This window comes from Oncorhynchus clarkii, chromosome 2 (assembly GCF_045791955.1).
Source record: "Oncorhynchus clarkii lewisi isolate Uvic-CL-2024 chromosome 2, UVic_Ocla_1.0, whole genome shotgun sequence".
NCBI lineage: Eukaryota > Metazoa > Chordata > Actinopteri > Salmoniformes > Salmonidae > Oncorhynchus > Oncorhynchus clarkii.
This window is the reverse complement of record NC_092148.1, coordinates 85,667,272-85,680,831: the sequence shown is the minus strand read 5'-3', so window position 1 is coordinate 85,680,831 and position 13,560 is coordinate 85,667,272.

The window sequence follows — 13,560 nt, the reverse complement described above, 5'->3', positions numbered from 1 at the left end:
AAGTATAGATGTTTCGGCAGTTGTCGGTCTTCGCATCCCAGGTTTACATAATTTCTAGCTGCAGACTAGTAATTAGTATCTAAGATTTGCTCTTATTCTGTCGGGATCGATAGTCTCAGAGTTCAACCATTTCCAGCCGTGTAGCCAATGTTCCACGTAGTATGGTTAGGAATTCAACAACCATTGCAAACTTAGCTTATACTGAGGTTTTTGTGGTCTGAAAAGGATTTCCTCAGGAGGGGATTTTATTTGTAACAATATTAAAGGCTGTTCTATGACGCCAGATCCTTTCTGTCCTCACGGTGGAAGGCCAATGACTTAGTTAAACTTTAAAGGGAATACAATTCTCTCACATTAAAGGTATGACATCACATTACATCATTTTACAAATAGTTTTATCTTTACTCATTCATTTTATACAATAATCAGATGCAAACCCCATAACTGAGAAATGTACACATTCAGAGATATAGTTATGTATGTTTCCTGTCCTCTCTGAGGTCACCAAATTAAACACACTCGTCATACCCATCCCTTAAGTGTCCACAGACCATTCCCACCTTCTCACAAGTGGACATTTTGTGTCAAATTCCCATTTTGGGGATTTAGGAGTTCGCCATGTGAATTCCTTTGTTCTCTCTGTCTCTCTCTTTCTGCATGGTCAGGGGGAGTCTCTGCCAGGAATTTACGACATGCGGTAACAGAACCTGGGTGTAGGAGAGAGTGAGAGAGAGGGGGAAGCAACTATCTACACCCAGAAATGGCCACGTCATGACACTGTACTCTACTGTAAGTCATGTGGACACTATAATCAAACCCTGTACTGTACTGTAAGACACGTGGGCACTATAACCAAGCTCTGTACTGTTCTGTAAGACACGTGGGCACTATAACCAAACCCTGTTCTGTACTGTAAGTCTATCCCATTTACTATGTTCTGAGCTCTAATGAGGACCCTAGTGGACGGGACAGGGATCAGCTGGCACTCAGTAATTCACTTTGTCATGGTAGAGAGGACTTAACACTACAGAAGAGCAATCTGACATGGTCAGGGACCATAGCTGCCAATCCCTGGGCCAGGATGCAGGCACAAGTTTAACCTCTCAGTGATTGTACACTCTTAGAAAAAAGGGGTTCCAAAAGTTTGTTTGGGCTGTCCACAGAGGAGAACCCTTTTTGGTTCCAGGTAGAATGCTTTTAGGTTCCATGAAGAACCCTCTGTAGAAAGGGTTCTACCTAGAACCAAAAAGGGTTCTTCAAAGGGTTCTGCTATTGCCGAAGAACCCCTTTATGTTTAAGACAGCACGTTTTTTTCTAAGAGTGTACCACACACCATGCCTGTTAAATAGCACTGTAACTGTTCTACAACAGTGGACTGTTGTTTCTGCTGTGTCCCTGTTGGTGTCATTAATAACCTGGGCTTTTGTCGACATTGAGGGAACCTCACTGACACACGGGGGACACATTGTGGCCATGAATGCTCTCTAGGGGCAGGGCCAGGGGCAGGGCCAGAGGGAGAAAATAAATCAAATTAGGGTGAACCAACCTCCAGCAGAAGAACACAATCCAGGGTGGAATTGGGAAGAAACCCATGGGAGTTCCCAATGTGAAATTATTTTGGCATGTCAAAATGTGTGGTTGCTTTTTTTTAAGGAGAATTCTACCATTTTGCATTCCCAGATTGACATGTTGTTCAATCAACACCTGAACACAACACCTTGACTCCAGATGATGTGCCATATTGCCTTAGCGTCCAGCGTCCGTCTGCCTGCCTGAATCAGGGCAGAGATGACAAGGTCCTCTAACATGCTGTAAACGATTCAGTAATTCACATAGGTGGGCGGTATAAAATACATTTTATATCACGGTATATTCCAGTTGTATTCAGTATTTCACTGAAGAAAGAAATTAAGAAAATTGCAGACATGTGTTGTGCTATCGAGGTAAATCACCCACCCCCATGGCCATATAGTAGCACCACGACTAGGACAGCAATGGGTCCAGCCACTGAAACAGTCAAATCAGAGAGGAGAATGCTTTCTCACCATGGACCGTTAGCAATAGAGACTGCTGTGATACCAGCACCACTGATTGGACAGCGACATTTGGAGATCCGTCTCTCTGAAACAGCAATACTGCGCCACAGTGTTAGGTCAGGGTTTTGGTGATTTTATTAGAGAAATCTGATCCCAAGTATTCCAACACATAAATAGAGAGGCATATGTGATCGTATCCCAAAGAAAATTGAGGTTAGAAATTATTCAGTTTTTCAGAAATATGTCTGGGATTCTTCGTTCAATTTGAAGTGTACAAATTATTTATATCTATGTTCCGGCCTCCCGACCATCCGCTCAAGGAAAATGTAATTGGGGACCCCCGGCTGAATGTAATTGGGGACCCCTGGTGAAGACCTATAGCCTGGGCTAATTTTCCAACACGCATCCCTAAAAACTACTGTACAAATATATGTTTTCTTAAACTCAATATTAGCATGGAACAGACATAAATAACAAAGAGGAAATGGGCCTTCAAGGAGTACAACCCCAAATACTGCACCACTTCTCCAGGTACAGGTACAGTAGCCTAGTGGTTAAAGCGTTGGGCCAATAATTGAAAGGTTGCTGGATTGAATCCCCGAGCTGACAAGGTAAAAATCTGTTGTTCTGCCCCTGAGCAAGGCAGTTAACCCACTCTTCCCCAGGCGCTGTGGATGTTGATTATGGCAGCCCCCCGCACCTCTCTGATTCAGAGGGGTTGGGTTAAATGAAGAAGACACATTTCAGTTGAACGCTTTCCATAACAATATTGAGTCGATTTGATCTAGGCCAAATCTGGATGAAGCAAATCAAATCAAATCAAATCAAATTTTATTTGTCACATACACATGGTTAGCAGATGTTAATGCGAGTGTAGCGAAATGCTTGTGCTTCTAGTTCCGACAATGCAGTAATAACAAGTAATCTAACTAACAATTCCAAAACTACTGTCTTGTACACAGTGTAAGGGGATAAAGAATATGTACATGAGGATATATGAATGAGTGATGGTACAGAGCAGCATAGGCATGGTGATGGTGATGGTATCGAGTACAGTATGTACAAATGAGATGAGTATGTAAACAAAGTGGCATAGTTTAAAGTGGCTAGTGATACATGTATTACATAAGGATACAGTCGATGATATAGAGTACAGTATATACGTATGCATATGAGATGAATAATGTAGGGTAAGTAACATTATATAAGGTAGCATTGTTTAAAGTGGCTAGTGATATATTTACATCATTTCCCATCAATTCCCATTATTAAAGTGGCTGGAGTTGAGTCAGTGTCAGTGTGTTGGCAGCAGCCACTCAGTGTTAGTGGTGGCTGTTTAACAGTCTGATGGCCTTGAGATAGAAGCTGTTTTTCAGTCTCTCGGTCCCAGCTTTGATGCACCTGTACTGACCTCGCCTTCTGGATGATAGCGGGGTGAACAGGCAGTGGCTCGGATGGTTGATGTCCTTGATGATCTTTATGGCCTTCCTGTTACATCGGGTGGTGTAGGTGTCCTGGAGGGCAGGTAGTTTGCCCCCGGTGATGCGTTGTGCAGACCTCACTACCCTCTGGAGAGCCTTACGGTTGAGGGCGGTGCAGTTGCCATACCAGGCGGTGATACAGCCTGCCAGGATGCTCTCGATTGTGCATCTGTAGAAGTTTGTGAGTGCTTTTGGTGACAAGCCGAATTTCTTCAGCCTCCTGAGGTTGAAGAGGCGCTGCTGCGCCTTCTTCACGATGCTGTCTGTGTGAGTGGACCAATTCAGTTTGTCTGTGATGTGTATGCCGGATACTTAAAACTTGCTACCCTCTCCACTACTGTTCCATCGATGTGGATAGGGGGGTGTTCCCTCTGCTGTTTCCTGAAGTCCACAATCATCTCCTTAGTTTTGTTGACGTTGAGTGTGAGGTTATTTTCCTGACACCACACTCCGAGGGCCCTCACCTCCTCCCTGTAGGCCGTCTCGTCGTTGTTGGTAATCAAGCCTACCACTGTTGTGTCGTCCACAAACTTGATGATTGAGTTGGAGGCGTGCGTGGCCACGCAGTCGTGGGTGAACAGGGAGTACAGGAGAGGGCTCAGAACGCACCCTTGTGGGGCCCCAGTGTTGAGGATCAGCGGGGAGGAGATGTTGTTGCCTACCCTCACCACCTGGGGGCGGCCCGTCAGGAAGTCCAGTACCCAGTTGCACAGGGCGGGGTCGAGACCCAGGGTCTCGAGCTTGATGACGAGCTTGGAGGGTACTATGGTGTTGAATGCCGAGCTGTAGTCGATGAACAACATTCTCACATAGGTATTCCTCTTGTCCAGATGGGTTAGGGCAGTGTGCAGTGTGGTTGAGATTGCATCGTCTGTGGACCTATTTGGGCGGTAAGAAAATTGGAGTGGGTCTAGGGTGTCAGGTAGGGTGGAGGTGATATGGTCCTTGACTAGTCTCTCAAAGCACTTCATGATGACGGATGTGAGTGCTACGGGGCGGTAGTCGTTTAGCTCAGTTACCTTAGCTTTCTTGGGAACAGGAACAATGGTGGCCCACTTGAAGCATGTGGGAACAGCAGACTGGTATAGGGATTGATTGAATATGTCCGTAAACACACCGGCCAGCTGGTCTGCGCATGCTCTGAGGGCGCGGCTGGGGATGCCGTCTGGGCCTGCAGCCTTGCGAGGGTTAACACGTTTAAATGTCTTACTCACCTCGGCTGCAGTGAAGGAGAGACCGCATGTTTTCGTTGCAGGCCGTGTCAGTGGCACTGTATTGTCCTCAAAGCGGGCAAAAAAGTTATTTAGTCTGCCTGGGAGCAAGACGTCCTGGTCCGTGACTGGGCTGGATTTCTTCCTGTAGTCCGTGATTGACTGTAGACCCTGCCACATGCCTCTTGTGTCTGAGCCGTTAAATTGAGATTCTACTTTGTCTCTGTACTGGCGCTTAGCTTGTTTGATAGCCTTGCGGAGGGAATAGCTGCACTGTTTGTATTCGGTCATGTTACCAGACACCTTGCCCTGATTAAAAGCAGTGGTTCGCGCTTTCAGTTTCACACGAATGCTGCCATCAATCCACGGTTTCTGGTTAGGGAATGTTTTAATCATTGCTATGGGAACGACATCTTCAATGCACGTTCTAATGAACTCGCACACCGAATCAGCGTATTCGTCAATGTTGTTATCTGACGCAATACGAAACATCTCCCAGTCCACGTGATGGAAGCAGTCTTGGAGTGTGGAGTCAGCTTGGTCGGACCAGCGTTGGACAGACCTCAGCGTGGGAGCCTCTTGTTTTAGTTTCTGTCTGTAGGCAGGGATCAACAAAATGGAGTCGTGGTCAGCTTTTCCGAAAGGGGGGCGGGGCAGGGCCTTATATGCGTCGCGGAAGTTAGAGTAACAATGATCCAAGGTCTTTCCACCCCTGGTTGCGCAATCGATATGCTGATAAAATTTAGGGAGTCTTGTTTTCAGATTAGCCTTGTTAAAATCCCCAGCTACAATGAATGCAGCCTCCGGATAAATCGTTTCCAGTTTGCAGAGAGTTAAATAAAGTTCGTTCAGAGCCATCGATGTGTCTGCTTGGGGGGGGATATATACGGCTGTGATTATAATCGAAGAGAATTCTCTTGGTAGATAATGCGGTCTACATTTGATTGTGAGGAATTCTAAATCAGGTGAACAGAAGGATTTGAGTTCCTGTATGTTTCTTTCATCACACCATGTCACGTTGGCCATGAGGCATACGCCCCCGCCCTCTTCTTACCAGAAAGATGTTTGTTTCTGTCAGCGCGATGCGTGGAGAAACCCGTTGGCTGCACCGCTTCGGATAGAGTCTCTCCAGTGAGCCATGTTTCAGTGAAGCAAAGGACGTTACAGTCTCTGATGTCCCTCTGGAATGCTACCCTTGCTCGGATTTCATCAACCTTGTTGTCAAGAGACTGGACATTGGCAAGAAGAATGCTAGGGAGTGGTGCACGGTGTGCCCGTCTCCGGAGTCTGACCAGAAGACCGCCTCGTTTCCCTCTCTTTCGGAGTCGTTTTTTTGGGTCGCTGCATAGGATCCACTCCGTTGTCCTGTTTGTAAGGCAGAACACAGGATCCGCGTCGCGAAAAACATATTCTTGGTCGTACTGATGGTGAGTTGACGCTGATCTTATATTCAGTAGTTCTTCTCGACTGTATGTAATGAAACCTAAGATGACCTGGGGTACTAATGTAAGAAATAACACGTAAAAAAACAAAAAACTGCATAGTTTCCTAGGAACGCGAAGCGAGGCGGCCATCTCTGTCGGCGCCGGAAGTCAGCATACAGGCATAGTCAGTCCACACACTGTAACATATGAGGTAATATCAATATGAGGTATTATCAAGAGTAAAAAAAACTCTGAAATGTGTAAATTGCTGTAAATGATGGTGTACTGTGGGAGAATTGCTGTATTTCGAATGGTACTCACCCCACAGAATACCGTACCGTATCTTTGGTGCACCAAAAACCTTTTGACCACTAGTGGGTGCACGGTATTGGCTCGTTAACATATTTTGAGACGTGCCTTGTAAAAGGCCGTATTTGTTGAACCCGTGAGTGAGAATTCTGTACCAGTTGAACTCATATGTGGTTATAGTGCCCCATGAAATGATTCACTTTAGCTAACCAGTCACCACCAGCCTTCTAGTTAGCTATCATCTGCATGGTTAAGAAACACGAGCTGCTTTACGAAATTAAAAACAATAGCAGAATTGAGTTTAATAGTAAAACAACAGTCTAGCTATATTTTTCTCTCACTTAAGCAGGCTCCAGAAAAATAGGCTGTCTGTGAATTTCTAGTCTTGCTCATCTCTACCACTTTTCCCACTGCATTTCATATGAAGGTGCTGTAGCCAACGCAGTCAAGTTTCCCTGTTTTCCTTAATTTACGTTCATTAAGCATATCGATGCCCGTTCTACAACTAGGCTAGTTGAGCACTTGGACCAGGACTCGAGCACTGGGACTCGGACTTCAGCAATAGGGACTGGTGACTCGATCATTGGTGACTGGGACTTGGACTCGAACTCGAGCACAGGGGACTTGGGACTCGATTCGGACTCAAGGTTTAGTGACTCGACTACATCACTGGGTGAAACAGTCATTAGCTCCCATTCAACCTGTGGACATTAATGTGTCTGTGGCGTCTGTCGAACTTTGATAACAATAGCAATGACGTGACAGAGTGACAGAGGTGCAACCCATACTACTTTGCCAGTACTTTGAAGCACCATCTGGTGATTGTGCTTCTCTTTCTTTCTTTCTTTCTTTCTTTCTTTCTTTCTTTCTTTCTTTATTTGTCTTTCTCTCTCTCTCTCTCTGTGTATATTTCTCTCTCTCTCTCTCTCTCTCTCTGTCTTTCTCTCTGCTTGTGCCTTTTCATTCTGTATGTAATGTGCAGTATCTATGTAGGCTGAATTAGGAATTTACATGGCCAGATAATTCTTATACAATATCATATTTTTCTCATATGTTTGTCATATTTCTGCTGTTGGGAAGAGAATAGGATGTTATGCAAAAAAACATGTTGAAAGGACAAGGCTATGTATGTTTGCAATACATTAATGAGGCTATACAAATGTGATTTGAGTAAAATGAAAGTGCATTTAGTTGACTAAAATGGTCCACTGTTTTTGTCATTTTGACAACAACTAGACAAAATCATTATTAAAATTACAAAAATATGAGATTTTTTTGTCAAAATGACTAAGCCTAGACTCTCAAAAAATGAGAGCCAAAATGAAAATGTATTTGGGTTCTCAGTGGATGGATGCCCACTGATCTAGCTTAGTCCAGTTTGTCTCCTCTGGGTGAGTTGAAAGCATCGTTAGCTACAACACAGTAAATAGGGCAAGAGACATATGTCTGGCAGTTAAGCAGGCCAAAAGGTCTTGGTCTCAGATGTGTGTGTAAAATGGAAATACTGTAGGTTTAACAGTTTAACGCATCACTGGCGGAACAAATCAATTATCTTGTGGGCTAGAAAAGGATGTCCATCCATCAAGTGGAACACCTAGGGCTTATACTACACAGTGGGCTGCGACACTCAGTAGAGCTGAAACAACACCTTCCACAACATAGGGCAATGTCCATTCTACATAGAACAACATCTACATCTGAACACTCTGAGACCTTCTAGCCTGGTCCCAAATCTGCTTGTGCTGTCTTGCCATGGCAATGACCATTGGAGTTGGAAAGACACCACAAACATATAATGGTACCAGGCTAGAGATGTTCCACTCTCCTGAGTAAATCCCTGGTGTCCAGAGAAACACATTTGATCTCATCTCCATTCCTGTCAATCTCAGGTATCAGATCCAACAGCCTCTTATCTTACTAAAGTTAACTGAAGTGCGACCCATGTCCATGAGTCAATATTTAGACACAAGTGTCAGAAACAGTCAATATTTAGACACACGGGTCAAAGACAGTCAATATTTAGACAGACGGGTCAAAGACAGTCAATATTTAGACAGACGGGTCAGAGACAGTCAATATTTAGACACAAGCGTCAGAAACAGTCAATATTTAGACAGACGGGTCAGAGACAGTCAATATTTAGACAGACGGGTCAAAGACAGTCAATATTTAGACACAAGTGTCAGAAACAGTCAATATTTAGACAGACGGGTCAAAGACAGTCAATATTTAGACAGACAGGTCAAAGACAGTCAATATTTAGACAGACGGGTCAAAGACAGTCAATATTTAGACAGACTGGTCAAAGACAGTCAATATTTAGACAGACGGGTCAGAGACAGTCAATATTTAGACAGACGGGTCAAAGACAGTCAATATTTAGACAGACAGGTCAAAGACAGTCAATATTTAGACAGACGGGTCAGAGACAGTCAATATTTAGACAGACGGGTCAGAGACAGTCAGTATTTAGACAGACGGGTCAAAGACAGTCAATATTTAGACACACGGGTCAGAGACAGTCAATATTTAGACAGACGGGTCAGAAACAGTCAATATTTAGACACACGGGTCAAAGATAGTCAATATTTAGACACACGGGTCAGAGACAGTCAATATTTAGACAGACGGGTCAAAGACAGTCAATTTTTAGACAGACAGGTCAGAGACAGTCAATATTTAGACAGACGGGTCAGAAACAGTCAATATTTAGACACACGGGTCAAAGATAGTCAATATTTAGACACACGGGTCAGAGACAGTCAATATTTAGACAGACGGGTCAAAGACAGTCAATTTTTAGACAGACAGGTCAGAGACAGTCAATATTTAGACAGACGGGTCAGAGACAGTCAATATTTAGACACACGGGTCAAAGACAGTCAATATTTAGACAGACGGGTCAAAGACAGTCAATATTTAGACAGACGGGTCAAAGACAGTCAATTTTTAGACAGACAGGTCAGAGACAGTCAATATTTAGACAGACGGGTCAGAGACAGTCAATATTTAGACAGACGGGTCAAAGACAGTCAATATTTAGACAGACGGGTCAAAGACAGTCAATTTTTAGACAGACAGGTCAGAGACAGTCAATATTTAGACAGACGGGTCAGAGACAGTCAATATTTAGACACACGGGTCAAAGACAGTCAATATTTAGACAGACGGGTCAAAGACAGTCAATATTTAGACAGACGGGTCAGAGACAGTCAATATTTAGACACAAGCGTCAGAAACAGTCAATATTTAGACACAAGCGTCAGAAACAGTCAATATTTAGACAGACGGGTCAGAGACAGTCAATATTTAGACAGACGGGTCAAAGACAGTCAATATTTAGACACAAGTGTCAGAAACAGTCAATATTTAGACAGACGGGTCAAAGACAGTCAATATTTAGACAGACAGGTCAAAGACAGTCAATATTTAGACAGACGGGTCAAAGACAGTCAATATTTAGACAGACTGGTCAAAGACAGTCAATATTTAGACAGACGGGTCAGAGACAGTCAATATTTAGACAGACGGGTCAAAGACAGTCAATATTTAGACAGACAGGTCAAAGACAGTCAATATTTAGACAGACGGGTCAGAGACAGTCAATATTTAGACAGACGGGTCAGAGACAGTCAGTATTTAGACAGACGGGTCAAAGACAGTCAATATTTAGACACACGGGTCAGAGACATTCAATATTTAGACAGACGGGTCAGAAACAGTCAATATTTAGACACACGGGTCAAAGATAGTCAATATTTAGACACACGGGTCAGAGACAGTCAATATTTAGACAGACGGGTCAAAGACAGTCAATTTTTAGACAGACAGGTCAGAGACAGTCAATATTTAGACAGACGGGTCAGAGACAGTCAATATTTAGACACACGGGTCAAAGACAGTCAATATTTAGACAGACGGGTCAAAGACAGTCAATATTTAGACAGACGGGTCAAAGACAGTCAATTTTTAGACAGACAGGTCAGAGACAGTCAATATTTAGACAGACGGGTCAGAGACAGTCAATATTTAGACAGACGGGTCAAAGACAGTCAATATTTAGACAGACGGGTCAAAGACAGTCAATATTTAGACACACGGGTCAGAGACAGTCAATATTTAGACACACGGGTTAGAGACACCGAGACACTAAAATTACAAATAAACTTTCTTATGGATACAAAAGGGTAATGAATTATTTATAAAAATTCTCTCAGTGTAAGGGAATTGCCAGGGCCAGGAAGCTAGTGTCTCTCAAGGAGATGAGAGAAATTTCAAACACAGAGTTTCTTGTGCTTCACTGGTTATGCTTCATATCATATACCCTCTATTTATCTGCCTTTAGATTACACTCTCTTCACTATCTTTCAAACTCTGTTATGTGCTCTTATCTGAAGCCCAGAACAGACGACAGACTGCTGCTCCCTGTGAACATGGCTTTTATATTTACCACTTTGGAGAAAGCCTGGGTCCAAACACTGTTTGAAACCTTTCAGCGTTTGCATTAGGCTGCCAAGAGTGCCGGATGGGTTGACAGTTACTGCAACTTTCTTCTATTTGCCCAGATTCCGTTTTTGAAATGATTTCCAATCATATTTGAACTCAGGTCTGCTATGGCGCATGACGAGCAACCGACACTGCCAGGCCTAGAATCCAGCTGAAAGAGCCAAACCAAGCCTCTACCACTATGGCCTGGTTCCACATTCTCTGTAGTTGCTGGAACTGTGCTAGAAAGGGCAATATGAAAATAAAACTTCACAGTCAGCCCTGCCCATGGGAGGCACCGTTCTATCCAGATGATATATGTATCTGTGAATCTGCCCTGCTATCTTGCATTATTGATAAGGAGTGTGGTGAATGTGATCATTAATAGATTTAAATATTGATTTAGCTCTTTCCTTCATTAGTAACATTACAGTACCCTTCTGTGGCAAAGGAAGCCTTGTAGGATGGAAATGATAGTTTAACTGACAGCTACATTGCATGACTATATTGTTTATATTGAAAGCCTGTCGTGTGTGTGGTGGGTCTGGGTAGGGTACTGAACTGTGACAGCAAAAATAACAACATTTCCATTGTCTCTGTATAACGAAGCAACAAGATGTATTGTATTTGTATGACAGAAAGGAGATATCCAGTTGAGTGCCGGTCAAAACGTATGCTCTCTGAGAACGTCTAGGTGAGCTGTGGAGGACCAAGGTCTGTGCGGAAGATCAACTAGATTGTGAGACTGTAGTAGAAATCATCCAGTGAGTGAAAAACTGTTAGATGCTCCGTTGTTGTGTAATACATTATTATTTTTTTTACATATCTTTATTTACGTAGTTCAAAACGTTTTTAAAAAAGACGTTATCGAACACCATGTGAACCTCGACGTCATGCTCTGTTTTTAGAGGACAAAGGAAAGAGCGCCATAAAAAACAAACAAAATAAACATGAAATTAAGTCATTTCTTTAAAAAGAAAACATCCCTAAAAGGACCAAAATAAGAAATAATACTAAGAATTACAGGATTCATTAAATTAAGGGATTTATTCCACACACCCCCAGGTACGTCCCTCTTTTTGTCTATACAATTATTGGGCAAGGTACAATCTGATGGGAGTTGGACAAAAAAGTAGCCATCTTTAGTTGCAACCTAGTTGTCATATTTTCCATTGCATACATATTTTTCAGTCGTTGAGTCCATTGACTTACGGCAAGTGGTGTGAGCCAATTTACCGTAATAATTTTCTGTGCGATCATTAACAGTACCCGTAACATGTACATTTGGTTTTTATCTTCCAGGTTGCAAGTTATGTGTAATACATTCTAAGTGAGCTGTGAGGAGTATAGGAGTGGACTAACTGGCCAACTGACCTGCAGAGGTCACTGGGTGGTGTGACATCCAGCCGTTTGTCACAGCGATGCAGAGCCACCAGGATCTCTTCCAGATTAAAGGTGCCCCCGCAAAAACCCTCTCATCTCTGTCTCCGTTGCTATGGAGGCCCTGCTTGGAAACCCCATGGGACCCTCAGCCACCGGTATAACAATGAAGAGGGGAGAGAACAAACTGCTTGCCTGCATAATATTGCATGCTTGAACAATGCTGCTGTCCTAAAAGCTCACTGAAGAAACAAATCAATTAGAGCCGTACTGTAAACTCCTGGTAGGCTGTATAGTCTGCTGGGGATTTTGGAGTTAGTAAAAAAAGAAAGAAAGAAAATTAAACCAAATCTCAAAGGAGAAACACACCTTCTTGAGGGAAAGTGTCAAACAGAGGAGGAATGTTCATAGAACCCCAGGTACTGCTCTGCTGCCTGCCAGCGCTTTTACTGCACTGCTCCCTACTTTACGGTAGCTGCAGGTCATGATCAAATGTGACAACATTAATGATGTACAGGATATGTACAGTACAAAATATATGTACAGTACAAAATATATGTACAGTACAAAATAAGGAACCAAATTAAATAAAAATCCCTCAGGGTTAAGTTTCTGAAATTAAAGGTGGTGTTGGTATACAGTTGTATCTTCTGTACTTAGATAATGAAATGTGGTATTGCATTTCTCAATAATGGTCCTCAGATGCCTTCAGTAGATCCATGGTGCCTGAAAATTCAAACAGATGTCACCATCTACTACTGTAGGTCTACAATGGCACTATTACCATTGGGAAATGAACCATTGGGAAATGATCTTCACATCTGCTAATCATTGTAGTCTTGTGAAAATGGGCATAAAATAAATGAAAGTGAATACACAGGGGATTGGTGATCAGCTTGGAGCCACTGCCTTGGCTATAGCGATACAGTGTTCTATGTAACTCTATGGTTCTGGCGTACAAACAGCTTACAGCCTTGAAGCTGGCCCGGTGACTTTGAAAGGACACAGATAAATGTGTCAGAAAGCTTTAAGTCGTGAGTTCCTCATCACCCTGCCTGCTTGCCAGCCAGCTAGCCACCCCCCTCTCTCTCTCTCTCTCTCTCTCTCTCGCTCTCTCTCTCCACACACTTTCCCCCACCCCAACTCCCCCCTCTCTTGTAGCCAAGATCGATTATTCATCATCCAGACGGAGTAACAAACACCTCTCTGTCCTCCTCACCTTCATGTAAGAGTA